The sequence below is a fragment of the Bufo gargarizans genome, unplaced genomic scaffold (genome assembly GCF_014858855.1).
Source record: "Bufo gargarizans isolate SCDJY-AF-19 unplaced genomic scaffold, ASM1485885v1 original_scaffold_1212_pilon, whole genome shotgun sequence".
In the NCBI taxonomy this organism is placed as follows: Eukaryota; Metazoa; Chordata; class Amphibia; order Anura; family Bufonidae; genus Bufo; species Bufo gargarizans.
The window spans coordinates 91,503-111,059 of record NW_025334276.1 but is presented as its reverse complement, the minus strand read 5'-3'; the positions used below and the strand labels follow the sequence as shown (position 1 = coordinate 111,059).

The window sequence follows — 19,557 nt, the reverse complement described above, 5'->3', positions numbered from 1 at the left end:
TAAATTTTATTTTAGGTTTTTCATTTGATTTATAATTTTGATTGGAAAATAGCACTATGGGGACATGATAATTCATTGACAAAGTTGAAATTTTAAAAGCCAAAGTCTATTTAATTTTACATTTATTTTTGCCACATATTACCCACACTGGAGCTGGTAATGAAAATCCAAAGGGAAGAAATGCATTTTACTTTTCATTTTGGCAGGCATTTTGCAGACATGGGTTGAAAATGAAATGTCAAATTGGGATTTGAATTAGAATTTAATGTTTTTCGTTATCATTTTATTTTTGGCAGGTTTCACCTCCCACCATAGATATCTTTATAGAACCTCCCAATACATATAATGCAGCATGAAGGGGCTCGGTGAAGGCGGCAGTGAAGGTGTTAAAGTGTCTGATGGGGTCACATAGCTCATAAAAGGACAGCTGCCCGGCCTCGTAGTCCAGACATATCCTGACTCTATCACTGGAGATCTTTACCGCCATGTCTCACTGCATACTGATTATTATACCTCCTCAAACCCCAGGACTTTTTATTATCTTCAATGTATGACTGACCTCCCCTCCTGTCTATACTGGGATAACACATCCCCACCATCCACTTCACTGATCCACTGCCCTCCACATCCCAGTAATGTTGCCCTGATGTAAATCCCCTGCTGCTCATCACCTGATTAAGCCCCATGCACACGGCCGTGTTTCACAGCCGTGTGCGGGCCGTGGAACCGCGGCCTGGATCCCTCCTGAGAGCAGGAGCGCACGGCGTCACTGGTTGCTATGACGCCGTGCGCTCCCTGCTGTTGGCACAGTACAGTAATACACTGGTATGATCTATGCCAGTGTATTACTGTATTGCGGCGGCAGCAGGGAGCGCACGGCGTCATAGCAACCAGTGATGCCGTGCGCTCCTGCTCTCAGGAGGGATCCAGGCCGCGGTTCCACGGCCCGCACACGGCCGTGTGCATGGGGCCTTATTCTGGAATCTCTCTGCTCTTTCTGGACGATTCTGATTATTTTGTGTCCAGGTTGCAGTTTTCAGGTCGTCTGATATAATAATGTTATTACTGTGTTTACATCCAGTAATATGTCTGCAGGACCCTCCACATAGATCCCTCTCCTTATATCTGTTATTATGTCACATAATGTGTGTAATTTGTCTGAGATCACAGTCACATCCAGATCACCTACATCATGTAGACATCTATTTATGTCTTCATCTCCTCCTTCCTCCTCAGGATCACACAAGTCACCTGTATCTGGTTCCTGTAAGACAGTCAGTGGATCAGTCATGTTACACAGCTCCTCAATGTGTCTCATCCTCCCGGACAGCTCGTCCTTCTTTATTTCCAGCTTCTGGATCAGAGAAGAGAATGAGAGTGACTCTTCCTTTTCCTGCCTGGAGATCTCACTCAGGACCCTCTTCTCCAGGTCGTCCAGTCGTCTCCTGATGTCTGTAAACAGGGCAGTGACTCTCTCTGCTTCTCCAGATGCTTTTCCTTGAGCATTTCTCTTGCGTTCCTCCAGGTTCTAGACTCTTTTCTCAGTCTTCTCTCTCTTTCCGGTCAGTTTCTGGAAAATATTTCTCAGTTTCCTTTTCTTCTTCTCAGAGGCCTCATCCAGCATCTCCACCCGATGTCCCTGATGTTCTCCAACCAAACTGCAGGACACACAGATACAAGCAGAGTCCTCAGTGCAGTAATACTCCAGGATTTTCTTATGGACAGAACATTTCCTGTTCTCCAGGGAAGTGCTGGGGTCATATAAGACGTGTTCTGATTACTTGCTGTGAACTCTCAGGTGTTTCTCACACAGAGAAGCCTCACACATCAGACAGGATTTAACAGCAGGTACAGGAGAGTCCACACAGTAAGTGCAGCAGATCCCGATTTCCGTCACTTTTGGTTGAGTAACCTGGAGAGCACCCGACAGGATTAAGGAGGGTGATGAGGGACTGATGGTGATCCCAACCCCTTCCTAAGTGTAATAACAGGCCCTGCCCCTTCCCTCTGGCTGGTCTGGCCAAGGTGGGGTTAAAAGGAACATGAGCATGGGAATGAAGGGGTTAATCGGATGGTGGTGGGGGTTAGGAGCAGGAAGGGGAGGTGGCGATGGCAGAGGATATATACGCCCCCCCCCCCCTGCTCCTGCCTCTTCCTCTGTTCGGAGAAGGCGAAGCTGGTGGGTCTGCTGGCTGTCTGTCTGTCTCTCAAGAGTATGGCTGCAAGTGACGCTAACCTTAGGGATGCGCTCTTGGCAAGGTTTGGCGAGGAAGGGGAGGGCTGGCTGCGTTCCTTTTTATGCAGCTTGAGTGCTCCCGCTTCCTTGGATCCTCCTGCGCCGGTGTCGATTGCTGCAATGGGGACTCCGCAAGTGGCTGCTCCGCCCCCTCCTCCCCCTCCTCCCCCCTGTGCTGTGCCGGCTGAGCGGCGCTCCGGGAGAACTCACCGGCCTCCGGTGCGGCTGGGGCACTCGCCTCTTCACTCCCCGGGCGCTGCTCCGGCTCCTGGGTCTGTGCGCAGGCGCACTGCCTCTGTGCGGCGCTCGGCCGCGAGTTCGCGCCGTCGGGACTTGGCTCCGCCCCTTCCGGTTCTGCCTCTTCGGCCGCCTCAGCCACTGGGTAGTTCAGCGTGGCAGGCGGCGGGAGCGCTTATTATAGGGTCCAGTAATAGTATTGAGTCTGGTGGGGAACGGCCATTAACCCCTTTGGCATCTGAGCCAGCGATGCCTTCCCCCTCAGCCCCTCCTGTCCTGCCGTTGCAGGGGGTCCTGGCGCCTCTTCATGGGGGTTTGGGGAATAGTCCCCCTCCCCCTACTTCCTTGCAGGTGTCTCCTGCTGTGGGTGCTTCTGTCATCAGTGGACGTCAGTTGGCCCCTCTTTCACAGCCCCCCAGCCACTTGCGGTTCCACCTCCCCTGATGCATTCACGCAGGCGCAGGGAGTTGTCATTGTCCCCCTCCTCGTCAGTGGACGGCAGGAGCAGGGGCCGGCGGGACCGCCGTAGGCGGCGCTCGCGGCGCGGTTCCCGTTCCTCTAGATACAGTAGGCGGTCCAGATCCTCTCGGTGGCGCTCCCCGTCGTCTTCGGATGGGTCCTCGGGCGCATCAGGGGAGTCTGTTCAAACACTGCGTTCCAGACGGGGCAGACCAGTTCCGGGTGAAGGTTCCAGGGCCTCTAGCCTGGCTACTTTGGCGGCTCCCAGGGATGTTGTGCCTGTACCTGCAATGGCGGTGCCGTTGCCTTCGCCGGCTGGTGAGTACCAATATGCTGGGGCTTGGGGGGCGGGGGGGTCCAGTGCTGGGCTGGAGGTGTTGCTGAAATCCTTATTGGACAGGTTGCCACCCTTGTTGCCTTCTGCGGCTCCGGTTGCTGGGGCGCCTGATTCTGGGCCGGAGCCGCGGGAGGTTTCGTCGCCTCCCGAGAGGGCTCCTCCGGTATTGGCAGGTGTTCATAAGGATTCCTTTTTCTGCGGGGTTAGCCCGTTGGGGTCTCATTTAGAGGAGGCGGTAAAGGAAAAAATTTGGTCTAATCAATATGTGGACGTTTGGTCCTTGATTTCGGTGGATCAACACACGGTGAGAGAAGCGTTTCCTTGATAAGCCGTATGATAGGAGAATGAAGGTGTCTAGGACTATGAACAATTGGTTGCAAGCGTTCGCGGTGCTGGGTTGTGTTATGGGCCAGCGGCACCCCGAGCGTTGTGCGGAACTGTTCATATACTTGGACATGATTTATAGTGCGTATAAAGCTCATGGGGGCAGTGCATGGTGAAGGTACGATGAGGAATTTAGGAGGCGGTTGGCGCTTCAGCCGGAATTGGGGTGGGGGGTGAAGGCTACGGATGTGTGGCTTCGCCTGATGGTATCGCAACGTCCTCCTTCCTTTCCAGGGGCGGCCGCTGGTTCAGGTGCCTCATCAGCTTCTGGATCGGTGGCCGTTCGACGACCGGGCGCGTGCTGGTTGTTCAAAGAGGGTTTCTGCAAATATGAAGAAATCCCCAAGTCCGCAAGTCCACAAGAAGACGGCGACAAGTGACGTGGAAGCAGTAGAAGAACGCCAAGCATCTCCATTCACACAAGATTGTCCCAACCTTATCATCAATTTGACTACCCATGTGTTACCCCCGAGCTGTATCTCACTCCTCCAAAGAGGATTGGGATACAGCTTAGTGGAACAATTTAATTTGGTCGACTTTGAGGTGGACTTATATAAGGCAATACGCAAACTATTCCTGAGGAAGATGTTCTCGGAACGCAGTTCAATCCACCCCCAGCCGTTACCAGGCGAGATCCCAGCATATATGACATGCACCGACTTCCACCTCCAGCACCGCTACGATACCGAGGAAATCTCTTGCCTTCAGTTCTTAGCGGGTCTTGATAGTGAAAGTGTTCAGCCTTTGGACCCTCCAGTGCCTTTTTCAGGTGGCGACCTCTTTTACAAGAGAGTAATTAGGGATGTACGTGCACTGATATACCCGGTGGCACCCCCTAATATCACCAAAGAGGAAAAAGCAGCTTTACGCTGGCTTACAGGCCTTCAAGATGTAGTGATCAAACCCGCCGACAAGGGGGGAAACGTGGTCCTGATGACCAGAGCCTTCTATCTGGAGGAAGCCTCTAGACATCTGGGAGATACCAATGTTTATGAGAAACTAGGTGACAATCCTGTTCCACAGATACTTACTAGGATACGTTCTCTTTTCTCCAAGTACGTAGAGATACAATTTCTCCCTGCTACTATCCTGGATAAGTTAGTCCCCAAGTTTCCCAAGAATCCAGTCTGGTATTTTGTGCCGAAGGTACATAAATCGCTGTCCCATCCCCCGGGACGACCGATCGTCTCCGGTATGGGATCAGCCACCGAACCACTTTCGGGATACGTAGACTGGTTACTGAGGCCCCTTTTAAAAGGCACTCCCACGTACCTAAAGGACACCGGGGACTTCCTCCGTGCCCTTAACTCCCTTGAGTGGCAGGAGGAATTCCACCTTGTGTCCTTGGACGTGGAGAGCCTATATACTAGAATCCCACATGATGCAGGACTTAGAGCCATAGCGACGGTCCTCAGTAGCTCCAATAAGGGCAACACCTTTTCACAGTTTATTCAGGAGTCCCTCGACCTGATATTATCCAACAACGTCTTCCAATTTGGAAGTCAGTGGTACCGCCAGATACTAGGTACGGCGATGGGCACTCCGGTGTCGTGTACCTTCGCCAACCTGTATCTGGCGGTATTCGAAGAGACCTACGTCTTCTCCATACAGAACCCCTTCCTTAGATACATCCACCTTTACCTGCGGTACGTGGACGATGTGTTCCTGGTCTGGTCGGGCAGCGAAATTCAGTGTGTGCAGTTTGTGGAATATATCAATGATATTAACCAGATGAATATGAAATTTACCCTCAACTTCGGAGGTGACAGTCTAGAATTTCTGGACGTCAAGGTCTCCGTGGTGGATGGTATCCTACAGACCATAGGCTTCCGTAAGCCCACAGCCACCAATTTGCTGCTCCACCAGACCAGTTTCCATCCCCCTGCAGTTAAGGAAGCTGTCCCGTACGGGCAGTTTATACGCCTCCGCAGGATAAATAGTACAGAGAAGGACTACTTCAGGCAGGCCCATCAACTCAAAGATAGGCTGCTTGAGAGGGGATATTCCAAGAGAGACGTCACTGATGCGATGTATCGAGCGGCCCTCCGCCCTAGACATAGCCTACTTAGTGACCAGATCCACAAAGACAACGAAGATAGATTCACTTTCATCTTCAAGTTTAGTCCAGCGGCAGATATTGTCAAACGAGCGGTACTCAACAACTGGGACCTACTGAAGGGTGACCCTAGCATGGGAGACATAGCCTCCCAACGACCATTAATTGCCTTTAGAAAATGTCACACCCTAAGAGATAGGTTAGTCCACAGTACATTAGGACGGTCCCGACAGCCCAACTGGCTCCAAAGTAGGAGACCTCAAGGTAATTTTAAGTGTGGGATGTGTTCTTTCTGCCCCTACAACTCACAGGGGAAATCCCTGTCTCTGGGAGGCGACATACACAGAGTGAATGACTTCATCACATGTCGCACCACCCACGTCGTTTACGTCATATCTTGTACCTGTGGCAGGTTTTACATCGGTAAAACCATCAGGCCCCTATTTGAGCACATACGGGAACACCTCGGCTCTATCAGGACAGGACATGGTTCTCCGCTCCTTGTTGACCACGTACGCTCAACCCACAATGGTGATCCATCGAGCCTCTCTTTTGCTGGGATAGAGGCGGTGGGCCCCATCCCTAGGGGTGGGGACCGCCACCGCCTTCTGTTGCAGCGGGAGGCTCGATGGATCATCAAAACGGGAGCCATGGGACCACACGGTCTAAATGACAAAAACGACATGGCTGTCTTCCTTTGAAATCTCTATTTTACACAGGTTAGGCAGCAATATATTTTACCATTTGCAAAGATTCTGCATACCCACTACAACCTGACTATTAGCTTTTCCAGGCGTTCATTTCTAATCTCTCTCACTTTGTCCTCTATGTGGAACCAGCTCCCATACAACAGTTTAAGTGTATGTCTCCCCAATTAGTGCACTCATTGTTCTCTCCTCTATGCTAGGGTAATTTGTCCCCTCCTTTTGAGATAAGGGTGTGCTACAAAGTATTATGCTGCAGTAATCTGCAGCCAGTTTGTATAACACTGTAATGATCCCCTTCTGTTTGATTCATAGTGCGCACCTGGGGAGCGTCCATGGTCGTCATGGTGATGACCTGGGTCAGCCCTTAAAAAGCACGTCAGTGCGCCTGCACATGAGCAGCGGTCCGAGGAAGCGCGACTTGCGCGAAACGGCCGTCACCGCCTAAACACACCTGGACCTGTCCGCTCCCCAGCCAGTGCACACCAAGTCTACTTTGCTGTACCGCAAATAAAGCATCCAATCGACCCTGGTGAGTGCCGCGTGTCTATTACCTTCACTTCCGATCCTGTATACTTGCACCACGCTGAGCACCACATTACCTGGGTCCTCACAGCCGCGGGTCTTAGGAGTTCCCGATCACAAGAGGCGGGAGGGCGTTGCTAGTGGGAGCAGTGCCGCTGTCTTCCTCTGCTTTTCTCCTCCCCATTTGTTCATATACTTGGACATGATTTATAGTGCGTATAAAGCTCATTGGGGCAGTGCATGGTGAAGGTACGATGAGGAATTTAGGAGGCGGTTGGCGCTTCAGCCGGAATTGGGGTGGGGGGTGAAGGCTACGGATGTGTGGCTTCGCCTGATGGTATCGCAACGTCCTCCTTCCTTTCCAGGGGCGGCCGCTGGTTCAGGTGCCTCATCAGCTTCTGGATCGGTGGCCGTTCGACGACCGGGCGCGTGCTGGTTGTTCAAAGAGGGTTTCTGCAAATATGCCGGTTTGTGCAAATACAAGCACGAATGCTTGGCCTGTGGAGGTCCTCACGCGGCAGGTAGGTGTACTAGGTCCCAGGTTAGGCCCGGAAAGAACCCTGCTCCCCTTGAACAGAAGGACGCCGGTCAACATATCAGAGATGGCGCCGTGGTTAGACAGGTATCCTAATAGGGAGGCTGCTTTAACTTTGCGTAATGGTTTTTCGGAGGGTTTTTTCATTCCGTTTGTGCTCAATAGGTCCCCGGTTTACTCTGACAATCTTAAGTCGTCAGGGAGAACCCGGAAGTATTGGAAGCTAAGTTGCAGATTGAGTTATCAGCTGGGAGGATGGCCGGTCCTTTTGCATCACCTCCTTTTTTCTAATTTAAGGGTTTCGGTTTGATAGGGCAGTAGCGCTAGTGAGGACGGCGGGACAGGGTGCCCTTATGGCGAAATCGGATATAGAATCGGCTTTTAGACTCCTGCCCATTCATCCGGATTGTTTTCATTTGTTGGGTGGGTGTTTCCAGGGCCTTTTCTATTACGACATGTGCTTGCCTATGGGGTGCTACATTTCGTGCCATTATTTCGAAATGTTCAGCTCATTTTTGGAATGGGTTGTGCGTGTTGAGGCGGGATTGTCGTCAGTGATTCATTATCTTGACGATTTTCTCTTTGTGGGTCCGCAGGGTAGTGATAGCTGCCGCTTCCTGCTGTCCACTTTTTTTAAGTTAATGGCACGTTTTGGGGTCCCTATCTCGGCGAAAAAGACGGAGGGTCCGGTGACTTGTCTTTCTTTCATAGGAATTGAGATTGATTCGGCTGCTATGGTTTTTCGTCTCCCTTCAGACAAACTGAGTACCCTCATGGGTTTGATTGACGGTTTTTTGGTGGTACGGAAGGTTTCCTTGTGTCAACTCCAGTCCCTCTTGGGTTTGCTTTGCTTTGCGTGTCGGGTCATGCCTATGGGTCGAGTTTTTTCGCGCCGCCTATCTTTGGCTACGCGCGGAGGTCGGTCCCCTCGACATCGCGTTCGACTTATGAAATCGCTGAAGGCTGACTTGAGGGTTTGGAGTTCTTTTTTGGGTTCCTATAATGGGCACACTTGCTTTATTGATGAGATGGTTTCGAATGCTGAGCTGGAGTTATGGTCTGATGCTGCGGGCTCCTGTGGTTTTGGCACGATACTGGGAACGGAGTGGTGTGCATCTTCCTGGCCTGAGGATTGGCGTGCCTTGGGGCTTGTTAGGAATCTTACCCTCTTGGAGCTGTTCCCTATAGTGGTAGCGGTGGAGATCTGGGGGAGCGGTTGGCTAACCGGCATGTTTGTTTTTGGTCGGATAATCTGGGAACTGTTCAATGTATTAATTGTTTGTCTTCTTCGTCTCTCCCGCTGTTGGCGTTGCTACGGCATTTGGTCCTCCGTTGCTTGGAGCGCAACATCTACTTTAGGGCTCGGCACGTTCCTGGGGTCGACAACCGTATTGCTGATGCTCTGTCTCGCTTTAATTGGCAGGTGTTTCGGGAGCTTCTTCCGGAAGCGGAGTCGGATGGACTGGAGTGCCCACAGTTCCTGTGGCGGCTGGTGGACAGCAGTTGATGTCACTTGTGAGTGCGTCTGTGTCACCGGCGACGTGGCAGGCACATGGTAAGGCCTGGGCAGACTGGTTGGCGGTGAAAGGGGTAAGAGAGGTTGGTTTGAGGGATGATGTTCGCTTGGAGGTGACTGTGGAGTGGCTGCTGAGGATGAGGTCCATGGGGGTATCAGCTCCGGTTGCGCGGCGGCGTTTGGCAGGGGTGGCGTTTTACTTTAAATTGTGTGGTTGGACGGATGTGACGAAGGTTTTTGTGGTTAAACAGGCAATGAAGGGTTGGCAGAGGGATTATGTGGTGAGGGATAGCAGGCGGCCTATTTCTTTTACATTGTTAGGCAGGTTGATTGAGTGTTGTGGGGCGGTGTGTTCGTCCGCTTTTGAGGGTGTTATGGTGGCGGCTAGTTTCAGTCTCGCCTTTTTTGCGGCTTTGAGGGTGGGGGAGTTGGTGGCGCCTTCGGGGACTAGGCCTGGTGGTTTGTTAGACCCGGATGTGGTGTTGGGTAATAATGTTCTTAGAATTCGTATACAGAAGTCGAAGACGGATCAGTTGGGGAGGGGGGTGTGGTTGCCAATATTGCCGGTACCTGGTATGGCCTGCCCGGTTCGGTTGGTGGCGGAATACAAGGCGGTTCGGTCGGGAGGTGTGAATTTTTTTGCGCATGCTGATGGGTCACCATTCACGAAATTTCAGTTTTCTGCGGTATTGCGCAATTGCTTGAGGCAGGCTGGGGTCGAGCCGGGTGAGTTCGGGACTCACTCTTTTCGTATTGGTGCGGCTACGGAAGCAGCTAGGGCGGGCTTGTCGGAATCGGAAGTGATGCGTATTGGTAGGTGGCGGTCTTCATGTTTTGCGCGGTATATCCGGACGGAATTGCTGGTTGAGTAGTCTGTTTGCTGTCACGGCATTTGTGTTTAAATAAAAAAAAAAAAAAATGTGTTGATATGTATTGTATAGGTGTTTAAGGAGGCATGGTGGATCTGTTCTTCATTGTTTTTTCTTTTTTAGGTGCTGTTCGTCCGGTGGTTTGGCTGTTGAGCCATTCTTACATATTTTGGGCTGCGCAGAGGGCGGAACGAAGGCCTGGAGGTCGAAGCCTTGGGTTCAGGGAAGTAGAGGTTTTTTGGAAGGGGATACGGGGCCTTCGGTGGTCTCAGCTGTTGCCCGAGGAGGTGGATCTGGGTCTGCGGTCCTCTGGGCCGGTGATTCTGGTGATTCATGCGGGCGGGAATGATCTATGTGCCCTGCGACTTACTGAGTTGATGGCGCTCATGCGCTCGGATTTGGAGAGGTTCCCGGATTTCTTTAGGGAACTGGTCATCGTGTGGTCTGAGGTGGTTCCCCGTGTTGTGTGGCATGGTGCTCGGGATGGAGAAGCACTGGAGAGGTGCAGGAAAACTTTGAATGCTCGTATTTCATGCTTTGTGCGCTCTCGAGGTGGTGTAACGGTTCGTCACCGGCAATTGGAGGGTGACAATAGGGCGCTGATGAGACCAGATGGGGTACACCTGACGGAAATTGGTCTGGATATATTTTTGTCTGGCCTGCAGGATGGTATCGAGCAGGGTTTCTTTTTGCTGGGTGGTGGTCGGAGTCCTGTATAATTTGGCCTCCTCCGTGGCGGCAATGTAGAGAACAGGAGCATGATGGGAACAGATTTGGCGCACGTGCCCTCTGGGGTCCAGGGGCTGGCACACGCAACGAAGGAGTGGTTGGAGGAGGAGTTTAAAGTTGCCTTTATAATGTTAGCTGTGGCCGATCATTACCCAGTAAAAGAGAGTTATAAAAGTTATAGGTGTCGTGTCCTTTGTTTAGGATAAGATAATGATGAGGGGCCTGATGGGATGTCCCTTCCCTAACCTGTCCTGAATACCAACAGTCTGGAGAGCACCCGACAGGATTAAGAAGGGTGATGAGGGACTGATGGTGATCCCAACCCCTTCCTAAGTGTAATAACAGGCCCTGCCCCTTCCCTCTGGCTGGTCTGGCCAAGGTGGGGTTAAAAGGAACATGAGCATGGGAATGAAGGGGTTAATCGGATGGTGGTGGGGGTTAGGAGCAGGAAGGGGAGGTGGCGATGGCAGAGGATATATACGCCCCCCCCCCCCCTGCTCCTGCCTCTTCCTCTGTTCGGAGAAGGCGAAGCTGGTCCCGCCCTCCCTCCCTTGTTATGGTATTGTATGTATTATGTTTGGATGGTTAATTTGTCTTTCCTTTTTTCGAGGTTCCGGAGTTGGTGGTGCGGTTTCGGAAGTCACAGCTGGCGGCAATGTAGAGAACAGGAGCATGATGGGAACAGATTTGGCGCACGTGCCCTCTGGGGTCCAGGGGCTGGCACACGCAACGAAGGAGTGGTTGGAGGAGGAGTTTAAAGTTGCCTTCATAATGTTAGCTGTGGCCGATCATTAGCCAGTAAAAGAGAGTTATAAAAGTTAAAGGTGTCGTGTCCTTTGTTTAGGATAAGTTAATGATGAGAGGCCTGATGGGATGTCCCTTCCCTAACCTGTCCTGAATACCAACAGTCAATAAATTCTCCATAATGTTACGCAGAGCTAAGTTCCTCATCAGTGCTGGCCGCTCCTGAAACTCTTCTCTGCATTCAGGACAGGTATAAACCCCAGACTCGTCCAAATAGCAATGCAGCGGCGGCGCAGACCTAGCGGAATGCGTCTTGACTTGGGGGGGAGACTTAAGGCAGGTAAGGGTTAAGAGATTGGGAGTGTGGGAAGGAGAGGTAGCAGTTAGGGGGTGGAGTTGGAGAACGGTTTTGGCGGGCAGTATAAAAGAAAGGGAAAGGAGGAGCTTAGGGGAGTTGCAGAGATCGAGGCAGTTATGGCGGACCTGGAGGCTTTGGTGTCGGCGGTGAGGGACGCGGCGCGGCAGCACGGGACGGCGTGGCTGCAGGATCATCTTACCGGAGCGCTGCGGGGGGTTCCTGTTCCGAGTGCGGCGGTGGAGGTGAGGACCAGAACCCGTCGTTCGGTCCCCCCGGAGTGGCTCAGCCCGGAGGCGACCCCGAGGGTCAGGAGGCGGGTGCGGAGTCCTTCCCGTGGCCCTTTGATGAGAGCGGCGGTGATGGCGTCTGGCTCGGCGCCCCGGCGCAGCGGCAGGTCAGTGGTGGCTCGGGCCGGGTCGGCGGGGGGGGCTCTGGCGTCTGCTGAGCCTGCCCCCAGGTCCGCGAGAGAGGCGCGCGGCGGGTCGAGACCACGGAGGGATGGACGGAGAGTGACGGACTCACCTGCGGAGGTGGGGGGAGTCCTGCCGGAGAGCGGAGCGGCGGCTTTGCTTGATGCGGTGGCGGTGGCTGGATCGCGAGTGGAGGCCGGGAGGAGGGGACGTGCGCCAGGTTCGGTGGCGATGTCCCGGAGTGAGAGGAGCGCGTCGCGGCCCCTGGAGGTGGGCCGGCGACTGGAGCACGGAGCGCCGACTAGTGGGCCGGAGTTACTTCCTCACCCTGTGCGGCGGTGTGGCAGGGATGGTTCGGCGGGTGAGGAGAGGGTGCCGGCTGCGTGTGGGACAGTGGCGGCTGCGGTGGCTGGGACCAGGAGGCCGGCGGTTTCACCGGATCGACGTGGAGGCAGGAACCGGGGGTCCGGTTCACACACCCTCGCCAGAAGTCCCAGCGGTGGGTCCTCATCGGGACAGAGCATGGAGGAGGGAGAGTTGGAGGCGGATCCTTCCCAGGCGGCAGGTGTCTTGGAGGATGTGGCGGTGCCGGACGCTGTGCCATTTTCCGGTGGAGGCCTATCGGTGACGCAGGTTGGAGGAGCGGCGGCTGCTGGGTCTTCTTCCCAGGGACGGCCAGGTGAGAGGACGTCTGGACATGTTGCGGTGGGGGCGGGGATTGGGGATGCTGGGCCTAGTCAGGTGGTGGGGGGGGTTCTATGGCTTTGGCGCAGGAACTGTTATCCGGGATGCTGGCTCTGTTGTCGAGAGGGGGGCAGGGTACGGCTGTGTCGCCAGCGTCGGTGTGGGGGCCTGTGCAGGGTGTCGGTGGTCCGGGGGTAGTTGCTGGGGCGGAGTGCGCGGGATCTCAGCCTGGGGTGTCTGTTGGACCTTCGGTGGGGGAGTCCGCTAGGCAGGGGAGCGTGTTGGGTGATGGTGTGCGGTTGGCGGATGCGGCTAAGGGTGAAGTGTACGTGTGCTTCGAGGGTCCGTTGGGGGCGCACTTTAAGCAGGAGGTTAAGGACAAGATATGGAGGGACGAGTATGTGGAGATTTTTTCCCTTCTTCCGTTGGAGAAGTTTAATTTGGATAGGGGGAAACCAGACGACAGTAAGCGGGAGGAGGAGGAGAAGCGGAGGTATAGGCTCATTCCACGTACGTTTCAGAATTGGCTACAGGCCTTTGCCATTTTTGCTAGTGTGGTCGGGGAGAAGGCTCCGGAACATTGTTCGGCGTTGTTCGGTTATATGGATTTCATCGGGGAGGCTCATCGGGTTTATGGGGGTGTGGCGTGGCTCAGATATGATGAGCAGTTTAGGCAGAGGAAGGCGGTCAGGCCGAGCATACGATGGGATCATAAGGACATTAGTCTTTGGATGAAGTTGATGACGGCTCCAAAGGGGGGGTCGATGCCCTTTCGTGGGGGGGCCGGGGGATCCTCGGCCGGTGAGGGGCACGGTGTTGGGAGGAAGGGCTGTTGCTGGCAATACAATGAAGGCCATTGTCGGTTCATGGCCGAGTGTCGGTTCAGACACGAGTGCTCCGGTTGCGGAGGCGCCCATAGTTTGTCCAAATGCTTCAAGAGGGGGAGAGGCAAGGGACCTGAGGTTGCGCCGAAGAGGGGTGACGCCGGTGATGGTGGGAGAGATGGCGCCGTATTTAGAGAGGTACCCAAATAAGGAGGCGGCTGCTTTGTTGTTGGCAGGTTTTCAGTGGGGTTTCAAAATTCCGTGTCTGTCGGTTGGGGATGGGACCGTTCCGCGGAATCTGTCCTCGGCGTTGCGTTGTCCGGGGGTGGTGACCGAGAAGATTGCTAAGGAGGTTGCTGCGGGTAGGGTTCTTGGTCCTTTTGCTTGTCAGCCGTTGCCGGATTTTTGGGTGTCGCCGTTGGGGCTTGTGCCAAAAAAGGAGCCCAATAAATTTCGTTTAATACATCATCTGTCCTTTCCGCCGGGTGGGGCGGTGAACGATGGTATAGCGGAGGAGTTGTGTTCAGTTTCGTACACTTCTTTTGACGCGGCTGTTCGGTGTGTCCGTCGTTTTGGTCAGGGTGCCCTGTTGGCTAAGACCGATATTGAGGCCGCTTTTCAGTTGTTACCGATTCATCCTGAGAGTTTCCACTTGTTGGGTTTTCAGTGGGAGGGGAGTTTTTATGTAGATTGCTGTTTGCCGATGGGTTGCGCGATTTCATGTTCGTTGTTTGAATGTTTTAGCACGTTTTTGGAGTGGGTAGTCAAGGTGGAATCGGGTTGGAATTCGGTTTTACACTATCTTGATGACTTTTTGTTTATCGGCCCTGCGGGCTCGCGGGTCTGTTCGGTTTTGTTGCGCACTATGGAACGGGTGGCGGCTCGTTTTGGGGTGCCGTTGGCCCCGGAAAAGACGGAGGGACCGGCAACGGTGCTTCGTTTTTTGGGGATTGAAATAGATAGCGTGGCTATGGAATGTAGGTTGCCGGTGGATAAGGTGAGGGATTTGTTGGAGGATTTGGCATTTCTGGTGCGGGCTCGGCGGGTTCAGTTGCGGAAGGTGCAGTCGGTGCTGGGCAAGTTGAACTTTGCTTGCAGGATATTGCCGATGGGTAGGGTTTTCTGTCGCCGGCTGGCGCAGGCCTCGGCGGGAGTGGTGGTTCCGTTTCACTATTTGCGTTTGTCCTCGGAGGTGAGGGAGGATTTACGGGTTTGGCAGGTTTTTCTGGAGGGTTTTAATGGTCGGGCTATGTGGATGGAGGCGCCTGTCTCTAATGTGGACTTGGAGTTATTTTCGGATGCATCTGGTTCCGGAGGTTATGGGGTGTATTGCGGTGGACAGTGGAGTGCGGGGCCTTGGCCGGTGGAATGGCGGGAGGCTGGTTTTCTTGGGAACTTGGCCTTGTTGGCCACGGTTCTGTGGGGGGACAGGTTTCGGAACAAGCGGGTACGTTTTTTCTGTGACAACTTGGGGGTGGTGCAGGTGATTAATAGTCAATCGGCCTCGTCGCCCCCGGTGTTGAGATTGCTTAGGTTTCTGGTGTTACAGGGTTTGCGGTTGAATGCTTGTTTTGTTTCTGTTCACCTGCCAGGGGTGGAGAACTCCATAGCTGATTCTCTTTCTCGTTTCCAGTGGGAGCGTTTTCGAGGATTGGTGCCGGAAGCGGAGGTTCGCGGGCTGTCCTGCCCCCAGTGGCTCTGGAGCGTGGCCTTGGGGTCTCGGCTGACTTGATTCGGCGGTCTGTGAGTAAAGGGACGTGGTCGTCTTACTCGGCAGTGTGGTCGCTTTGGGAAGGTTTGTTGGAGCAAGTAGGGGTGGGTGATTCGGTAGAGGAGTGGCAGTCCGTGTTGGTGTATTGGTTAGGGGTGTCGTTCAGTGAGGGGGTGTCCTTTTCGGTGGCTTCCAAGAGGTTAGCTGCGGTGTCTTTTTGGTTGCGTTTGCGCGGTTTGGTGGACGTGACCAAGACTTTTTTGGTGCGGCAGGCTTTAAAAGGCTATCGTCGCGGGGCGGTTCGCAGGGATTCGCGGCGGCCAGTGTCGTTTGAAGTTTTGTTGCAGTTATGGGAGAAAGCCGGGTTGATTTGTGTTTCGGCGTTTGAGGTTGTGTTGTTTAGGGTGGCTTTTTCTCTGGCTTTCTTTGGGGCGTTTAGGATCTCAGAGTTGGTGTCAGCTACTCGGAAAGGGTCCGGGGGTTTGTTGAGGGAGGATGTTAGTATTCGGGATGGTGTATTGCGGTGTAGGTTGCGTAGGTCCAAGACGGATCAGGTTGGTAAAGGGGCGGTGTTGTGGTTGCGGCCGTTGACGGGGACTGTGCTTTGTCCGGTTCGCTGTGTGGAGGATTTTTTGGCAGTGCGTCCGCGAGGTTCCGCTCCTTTGCTAGTGCACCAGGACGGTTCTAGTTTGTCGGTTTTTCAGTTTGTGGCGGTGTTTCGGTCTTGTTTGCGGGCGGCTGGGCTGCCGGCCCTGGAGTATGCGTCGCATTCGTTTCGTATTGGTGCTGCGACAGAGGCGGCCGGTGGGGCTTGGGGGATACTGTTATCAAAAGGATTGGCCGGTGGGAGTCGTCATGTTTTCGGTCTTACGTTCGACCGCATTTGTTATGAGGAGGTGCTAGATGGATGTAGCCTTAGGAATTTTCTGTTCAGGTTGTTTAATGTACGCGGTTTGTTGTTTGTTTTGTTTTGCAGGACCGGTGACGGGATTGGCGTGGATTTTCGGGCACTCTTATGTCTACTGGGGCGCCTTGCGGGCGGACGTGCGGCGGAACGGCCGTCGCTTGGGTTTTCTCCCGGAGCAGTTGCAAGTACGGTGGATTGGGCTGCGCGGCCTCATGTGGGGTCGTGTGCTGCCGGAATTTCAGGTGCAGGTTGCCTTGGATCGGGCTCCTGACATTGTTGTGATACATGCGGGGGGGAACGACTTGGGCGTCCGTAGGTCACGGGATGTTATCAGAGACATTAAGCTGGATCTGCTCCGATTGCTGTCGCAGTTCCCGGATCTGATTGTGGTCTGGTCCGATGTGGTTGCCAGGAGATCATGGCGGTTTGCGCGGTCAGTGGACCGAATTAATAAGGCCCGGGCAAAATTAAATAAGGAGGTGGGGCGTTTTGTGCGGCGTCAGGGTGGCTTAGTGGTTCGGCACCAGGAGTTGGAGGCGGCTTCTCCTCAATTTCTGCGGTCGGATGGAGTCCATCTTAATGATCTGGGGAGTGATATGTGGGCTCTAGGGATCCGAGGCGGTTTAGAATTGGCTTTCGAGGTGTGGCGTGACTCCCACAGGTGAGGTGTCACCGGTGGTCGTCAGTGGCAGTTTCTGATGCGGGATCCTGGGGGGCAATTCATGGTTAAGAGATGCGTTAGATGGTGGAATGCGCATCTATTGGAGTTTTAAAAGCTGGTTAATGCGCCTCCTGTTCGGCCTAAGTTGGCCTAGGGGAGCTGTATACTTGGAATTGGTGGATTTGGTGTCCTTGGGTCGGCGAACGCGGCCAAGGGCAAGGAAAGTCATGAGAAAAGGAGATCGGGAATAAGACGTGTTTTGGGGTTGCCTCCCAGGATCTCTTGGAGGGTTAACAGCGGGAAAATGTTAAGAAAATGTGAAGATAATGTTATGATATTATTGTTGTAATAATATGCATGTTTGAAAGAAAGGTTTTAAGTTACATGTTTAATTAATAAAGGTGGCCTTTTACGGCCATATTTTACCAACAAGATGGTGGTGGAGTCTTATTGGAAGAGGGGGTTGCGGGAAAGGTGTGGGGTAGCCGGAAGGGTTCTTCCATCCCATTAAGTCAGAATAGCAATGCAGCGGGGGCGCAGACCTAGCGGAATGCGTCTTGACTTGGGGGGGAGACTTAAGGCAGGTAAGGGTTAAGAGATTGGGAGTGTGGGAAGGAGAGGTAGCAGTTAGGGGGTGGAGTTGGAGAACGGTTTTGGCGGGCAGTATAAAAGAAAGGGAAAGGAGGAGCTTAGGGGAGTTGCAGAGATCGAGGCAGTTCCCGCCCACCCGCCCTGGTTTAGGGGTTCGTTTCTTAGCGTAGTGGATCAGTGGTGCGTTTTGGTTAGGTTGGGGCAGTTTCTGATGCGGGATCCTGGGGGGCAATTCATGGTTAAGAGATGCGTTAGATGGTGGAATGCGCATCTATTGGAGTTTTAAAAGCTGGTTAATGCGCCTCCTGTTCGGCCTAAGTTGGCCTAGGGGAGCTGTATACTTGGAATTGGTGGATTTGGTGTCCTTGGGTCGGCGAACGCGGCCAAGGGCAAGGAAAGTCATGAGAAAAGGAGATCGGGAATAAGACGTGTTTTGGGGTTGCCTCCCAGGATCTCTTGGAGGGTTAACAGCGGGAAAATGTTAAGAAAATGTGAAGATAATGTTATGATATTATTGTTGTAATAATATGCATGTTTGAAAGAAAGGTTTTAAGTTACATGTTTAATTAATAAAGGTGGCCTTTTACGGCCATATTTTACCAACAAGATGGTGGTGGAGTCTTATTGGAAGAGGGGGTTGCGGGAAAGGTGTGGGGTAGCCGGAAGGGTTCTTCCATCCCATTAAGTCATGTGTATCCAGTACACGATCATTACAGACCCGGCAGAAGTTGTGTCCACATCTCAGCATTACAGGATCTGTATAGGTCTGCAGACAGATGGAGCAGTCCAGCTCAGCTCTCAGATCAGCAGACGCCATGGCTGACAGAGGAAGACAGAAACGTAACTTCAATTCTCTGAGGTTCAAAATCCAGAGGGCGGGTTTATACTTGTGTGCACAGGGTGCGGCTGACAGAGGAAGACAGAAACAAAACTGCAGTTCTCCACAGGGCGGGTTTATACTTGTGTACACAGGATGAGGCTGAACAGCACAAGATCAGTCACTAATAAAGGGGCTTTCATGTATCCATAAACATACCGGACAGCGTCACACTGTAAGGGGCACGCTCCCACATGTATCCATAAACATACCGGACAGCGTCACACTGTAAGGGGCACGCTCCCACATGTATCCATAAACATACCGGATATGGTCACACTATAAGAGGCACGCTACCACATGTATCCATAAACATACCTGGCATCATCACACTGTAAGGGGCACGCTCCCACATGTATCCATACACATACCTGAAATCACCACACTATAAGGGGCAAGCTCCCACATGTATCCATACACATACCTGACATCATAACACTGTAAGGGGCACGCTCCCACATGTATCCATACACATACCTGAAATCACCACACTATAAGGGGCAAGCTCCCACATGTATCCATACACATACCTGACATCATAACACTGTAAGGGGCACGCTCCCACATGTATCCATAAATATACCGGACAGTGTCATACTGTACGGGGTACGCTCCCACATGTATCCATTAAGATATCGCACAGTGTGACACTGTAATGGGAACGCTCCCACATGTTTCCATAAACATACCGGACACCGACACACTGTAAGGGGCTTGCTCCCACATGTATCCATATACATACCGGACATCGTCACACTATAAGGGGCACGCTCCCACATGTATCCATAACCATATCTGAAATCACCACACTCAAAGGGGCACGCTCCCACATGTATCCATAAACATACCGCACACGTCACACTATAAGGGTACGCTCTCACATGTATCCATAAACATACCGGACACCGTCACACTATAAGGGCACGCTCCCACATGTATCCATAAACATACCGGACACCGTCATACATTAAGAAGCATGCTTCCAAATGTATCCATAAACATACCTGACATCATCACACTGTAAGGGGCACGCTCCCACATGTTCCCATTAACATACCGGACAGCATCACACTGTAAGGGGCACGCACCCACATGTATCCATAAACATACCGGATACCATCACACAGTAAGGGGCACACTCCCACATGTATCCATAAACATACCTGACGTCATCACACTGTAAGGGGCACGCTCCCACATGTA

The 19,557-nt window shown here is 53.0% G+C and overlaps 1 pseudogene; it reads right to left on the bottom strand.

Annotated features, from left to right (window-relative positions):
• Positions 1-283: 283 nt before the first annotated feature.
• Positions 284-18,294, bottom strand: LOC122923121 (annotated as a pseudogene).
• Positions 18,295-19,557: the final 1,263 nt, after the last annotated feature.